Below are 6,184 nucleotides of genomic sequence, written 5' to 3'. Positions count from 1 at the left end.
TGTGGTGGCCTCATGTGATGGCCTCGTGTGGTGGCCTCGTGTGATGGCCTCATGTGGCGGGCCTCGTGTGGTGGCCTCATGTGGCGGCCTCGTGTGGTGGCCCCATGTGGTGGCCTCCTGTGGTGGCCCCATGTGGTGGCCTCCTGCGGTGGCCTTGTGTGGTGGCCCCATGTGGTGGCCTCCTGCGGTGGCCTTGTGTGTGTGGCCCCATTGCATGCCCTCTCTCCTTCAACTCCAGCCACACTGGCCTCCTGCTTGCTATCCCTAGACTACCTCAGCCACCTCACCCACTGGGACCTCTCCACCCATTGTTCTTCCTCTCTGGAATGTTCTTTCTGAGACACCCCTGTGCCCGAGCTCCTCAGAAGCTGCAGGTCTTCAGGCAAGTGTCTTGATCTCAGAAAGGCCTGCCTCGATCCCTCTGTTCACGGCTGTGCATAACGATCCTTCTTTCTGCTTTGGACTCTTCCTCCTTGCTCGATTTCCTCAAATTACATCATGAAAACAATTCATGTGTAGCCCTTGTTCAGGCTTGTGATTCCAACTACTTGGAAGGCTGAGGAAAGAGGACTTCAAGTTCAAGGCTAGCCTGGGCAATTTGTATCCAAAAAAGGGAGAGGTACAAGGTGTTTCCCAGCATGCACCAGGCCTTAGGCTCCTCCATCCTTAGTACTACCCTCCTCCCAATCAATGTATTTTGGTTTTTGCTTATTTCCTTTGGGTACAGTTTGAATTGTACTACTTCACTGATGTAGCCTGAGGACTTGAGGACACATGACATGCAATAGATAAATATCTGTGGAAGGGGTGTTCCCTGTGTCCCAGGGTGCACATTCCAAGTGTTCCCACACATCACAATGACCTCAGAAGCCAACTGTGGCTCCATCTTGCAGATGTGGCAATGAAAGCACACCCTGGCCACTGGCTCTCACCCAGATGACTCTGCTACCTTTCCCAGTGCCAGGCTTGGGTCACCCAGTCACGGCTTCCAGTCATACCTGGCATGTACAGCCAGGCTCCTGCTAGAAACCGGAGTCAAAGGTTTTTTTTTGTTGTTGTTTTGTTTTTTTCTTTCTTTCTTTTTTTGGTTTTTCAAGACAGGATTTCTCTATGTAGTTTTGGTGCCTGTCCTGGATCTCGCTCTGTAGACCAGGCTGGCCTCGAACTCCCAGAGATCCGCCTGACTCTGCCTCCTGAGTGCTGGGATCAAAGGCATGCGCCACCACCACCCGGCCCAGAGTCAAAGATTTACCCCTGCCCAGTTCAGTCTCCTGTTGTAAGAACCACAGGGAGAATGGCCCTTCTTGGCATGAGACACAGAAAATACCGTGTAAGAAATCCAAAACACTGGAGCTGGGGACTCATCTCTCGTCAGTGCAAGCCTGAGAACCTGAGCTCAGACTCCTGGCACCTATGTAAAACTCTGGCACAGGGCATGCATCCGTAATCCCAGCACTGGGGGTGCAGAGAGGATGCCTGGGGCTTGCTGGCCTGCCAGTCTAGCCGAATCTGTGAGCTCCAGCTTCAGTGAGAGATGTGGTCTTACACTAGGGTGGAAGGTACCTGATGTTGACCTCTGACCTCCGCATGCATCCAAGCCCTGCACATGTGCACATATCTCTCTCTCTCTCTCTCTCTCTCTCTCTCTCTCACACACACACACACACACACACACACACACACACACACACACCACCACCACCACCAACAACAACAACAACAACAGCAAAGGGAGACACATTAAAAGGGAGGTAGCTGCAGGAAGCACAGCTCAGGGTGGACAGCTCCCTACACACACAGGAAGATGTGGGCAGATAGTATGGGACATAGGATACACTGCTACTCAAATCCCTCTGACCGGTCCCAAGGACAGCAATAGACAGAGCATTGTAAGTCACTGTGTCCATCAAAACAGGAACCCTTGGCTACAATAAATATAGTCCTCTTCTCCTTCAGATACTTGTTTGCCAAAGAGCACTTAATAAAGTCAGAAGCTAATCATAATAAAGATAAAATGACGTAAGTAAGGGTTGGAGAGATGGCACAGAGGTTCTTGCCTGAACTGTTCTTGCAAAGGACCTGGGTTCTATTCCCAGCACCCACAACTGCCTGTAACTCCAGATCCAGGGGACCTGATGTCCTCTAACCACTATGGGCACCTGCACACATATGGTGACATAAACTCATGCAAGTATATATGCATACACATAAATTAAAATAAATAAATAAATAAATAAATAAGCAAATAAATATTTTTAGACATAAATAAGTGTGCACCAAATAACACAGCATCAAAACACATAAAGCAGCTGGACAATGGTGGTGCAGAGGCAGGCAGATCTCTGTGAGTTCGATGTCAGCCTGGTCTACAGAGCGAGATCCAAAACAGTCAAGACTACACAGAGAAACCCTGTCTTGAAAAAACAAATAAAAAAGGTGTGGTGGGGGGTGGGAGTGGGGATGGGGGTGGGGAACTCTAGAATAGTTTGCTGACAACAACGCTGATGTGAACCTGAAGATGCAGGTAGACACACACCTCAGTTCACACCCCACTCAGGCTGGCTCATTTTCTGTGTGTTCTGCTGTCAGGAGTTATACACAAACACATCCAGATGTGCACATAGCTACACAGACACAGAGCTGAGGGTGAGTCTGGAGAGATTCACACCCAGCTGGTCCACTTTCTGGATGTGTTTGTGTCTTTGTTGTTTTGCTTGTTTGTGGAGAATGTCTGTCACGTGCTGCTGACACAGTTTTTAAGGGTAAGGCACAGAATCCTGGTCAGTTGAAAGTTCACATGATGTAGATTCTAATTGAATGGGACTCTCATATTCAGGGAATTGTAAGGATTCAGTAAGGAAACACACTTGCTGTGGACATAGGAAACTCCAGGCCCACATTGAACATCCAAGGAACAGTAAGTGTTGTTATTGCTGCCTGCTTCCCAAGTCCAGCCCATGCCCAATTCTCAGCTGTCCCCTCCTGCTCTCACCCCACCCTGGCCTCATCAGTGTCAGCAGAATTAACACCCCAGTCTCCTAACAGCACTTTGGCCCCCCAAATCTTCCAGCACCTCCTCCTCCTCCTCACTCCTCCAACTATGAAACTCCCATGATGCTTTAAGAGTAAACTTCAAAAAAGGTTGAGGCTGAGGGGTAAACTACTGTGTAGCATGTGAGGGGCTTAGGGCTCCATCCCTAGCAACACACACACACACACACACACACACACACACACACACACGTTCATACATACTACACACTCCCATGCATGCACGGATGCACATATACACAATGACCATGTCATTTTCCTATTCCTCTTCTTAAAACTCTCTATGGTTCCTGGTTTTCCAAAGGATAAAATCCAAGTTTGACACCTAACCCTCAGCCAACCCTTCTACATACAGACTGTCACCTAAATTCTCCATGTGTTTGTCTTTCCTCCAACCATCACTGGGCCACTTTTTCTTCTGTTCAGTCCCTTCTCCTCCTTCAAGGTTTGACCCAAATATCACTTCCACTGGGAAGTCTTCCCTGGGTGACCCTGGACACAGCCGTGTTTGCCGAACACCCTCAGTCTGGCACAAAGGAGCCCCTCACTCACCTTGACCTATACAAACATCTCTAAATTTTCCCATCTCTCTATAAATAAATATATATGCATATATAAAACAAATAGCATTATTTATGATTATGTTTGTTTGTTTGTTTGTTTGTTTGTTGTGTTTTGAGACAGGGTTTCTCTGTGTAGCCCTGGCTATTCTGGAACTCACTCTCTAGACCAGGCTGGCCTCAAACTCAGAGATCCGCCTGCCTCTGCCTCCCCTGTGCGAGTGCTGGGATTAAAGGCGTGCGCCACCACGGCTTGGCTGTTTATTTTAATTTTAAAAAGATTTTTTAAAATTAGCCAGATGTCGTGGCACAGGCCTTTAATGGCAGCACTTGGGAGACAGAAGCATGTGGATCTATAAGAGTTCAGTCTCAAAAAGAAAAAAAAAGAGCTTTTTCAAAACTACATGAATGTGAGGGTATGAATACAGGAGAGCGGGTGCCCTCAGAGCCTATGGGTGCTGTGTTCTCCTGAAGCTGGAGATCCAGGCAGTTAGGAGCTACCTGACAGGGCTGCTGGGGATGAAACTTGAGTTTTCTGCAAGGCAGTATATGCTCTTAACCACTTGGCCATCTCTCCAGCCCTGTTTTTTGAAAACACTCCCACGGAGCAAACAGAGTAGCTCGTTCCTACAACCCCAGTACTCACAGGTTGGGACCCTTGGGCTCCCCGCCTTCAGTCCTGTGCCCTCTGCACCTCTAGTTAACGTCCGTCCCTACACAGGGTTTGTGGACCAGCTCTGAACAGGACTGGCCCACCTGCTCTCCACCTTTGAGGTTGTCTTTAGGGATTCCATTCTACATCAGTGAGTCAGTTCCTTCGTGAGAACCCTCAGAGTCCCCACTCCTCCATCTTTGCGAACCATGTCACACGAGGGGATTGATTGCCTCAGGTTTGAGCTACATAATGACTTCCAGGTCAGCCCGTCCATAATGTGAGACTCTAAAAAAATAAAAACAAAAAGGTGGGGCTGGTAATCACAGTATTGGGGCGTGGGGGGTGATCAGGAGGATCAAGCATTCAAGGTCAGCCTGGGCTACTTGAGAACCTGTCTCAAACAACAATAAAAATACTTGTGTGGGTTTGCAATAAATTCTCATTGAATTCTATGTTTCCTTCTTTATGTATTTTGTATGTGCACATATCCTCCTGTGTGTGTCCTGTGTGTGTGTGTGTGTGTGTGTGTGTGTAGAGGTCAGAGACATTATTGGCTGTCTTCATCAATCACTCTCCGCCTCTGTAATTTATTTAATTTTATTTTATATGCATTGGTGTTTTGCCTGCATGTGTGAGAGTGTTGGGTTCCCTGGAACCGGAGTTAGAGTTGTGAGCTGCCGTGCGGGTGCTGGGAATTGAACCCGGGTCCTATGGAAGAGCAGTCAGTGCTCTTGACCTCTGAGTCATCTCTCCAGCTCTTCAACCTTAGTTTCTGAGAGAGGATTTCTCACTGAAACTGAAGCTCATTGGCATGCCGGCAAGTCCCAAGGATGCTCCTGCCTTAGTCTCTCCAGCATGGGATTACAGGTGCCTGCTACCAGGCCCAGCTTTTTATGTGAGAACTGGGGATCCAAATTCTGGACCTCACGACTGTGCAACAAGCACCTTACTCACAGGCCACCTTCCCAGCCCTTTCTTTGTGTGTCCTGTGGCTGACAGTTATTTCTTCCACTCTCAAACCTTTGTATAAGCCCATAAGAAGCCTACAAGCCCTGAGCTGTGAGGCTCTAGTATCAAGAATTAGGAGATGCCCAACACTGCCTCCATGCCGCGCTGATGTCTGGCGTGTAGTGCTTATCCATCTGTCTCTTCCTTGGATCTGGGTGCTTCAGAGCAAGGCAGAGCCAGGCTCCTGTGTCCTTGCAGTTGAATAAGTTCATGACTTCTCAAGCTACCAATCCGTTTCTCCTGTCTCTGAATCTAGCACATTGCAGCCCTTGCCTGCTTCTGTCAACTGGACCACTACAAAGCCCTTCTCTCTGAAGTTCTCTGGGCACGACACAGGGCACAGTGGCCAGAACACCATATGCTCACACGCCACCCCTCCTGAGCCCTGAGTAACTTCCATCACCCCTGCTTTATAGAAAAGGAGGCTGCAGCTAAGAGGGAGAGACGGGGTGTGCACAAGAAAGAGACCACAACTCGAGTTTGAAGATGACCCAGGACTGTGTGATCCCAGCTTTTCTGATCTTTCTCAGCATCCCATCAGCAACCTGGCCCGAGGCAGCCATCAAGCGTCCCTCACTCCTTCCCTGTTCCCACCAAGACCCAGACGTCACCTCCTCCATACACTTCATCTTGCCAGAGGTCGGGTTGGCTCCACAGCATCATTCAATTCCACGTTCCCTGAGTTCCCCTACATGCCAGGCGGGGAAAACAATGTATGCCAAGGCCATCAGCTCCTGAGCCACTCGGGAGTGGTGGGAACTTGTAAGCGTCCCTGAGATTGTTCTATGACCTGTGTCTCCTGAGGATCCAACACCCACCACAGCTCCAAGCTGAGCGGGGAAACCCTGGGCTGCCTACTCTTCAGCCATGTACCATCTGTACCTCCAGTTAGAGCCTCCATCCTATACCA

This window comes from Peromyscus californicus, unplaced genomic scaffold (assembly GCF_007827085.1).
Source record: "Peromyscus californicus insignis strain IS unplaced genomic scaffold, ASM782708v3 Scaffold_20__1_contigs__length_68692818, whole genome shotgun sequence".
Classification (NCBI taxonomy): domain Eukaryota; kingdom Metazoa; phylum Chordata; class Mammalia; order Rodentia; family Cricetidae; genus Peromyscus; species Peromyscus californicus.
This window is presented reverse-complemented; position numbering follows the sequence as displayed.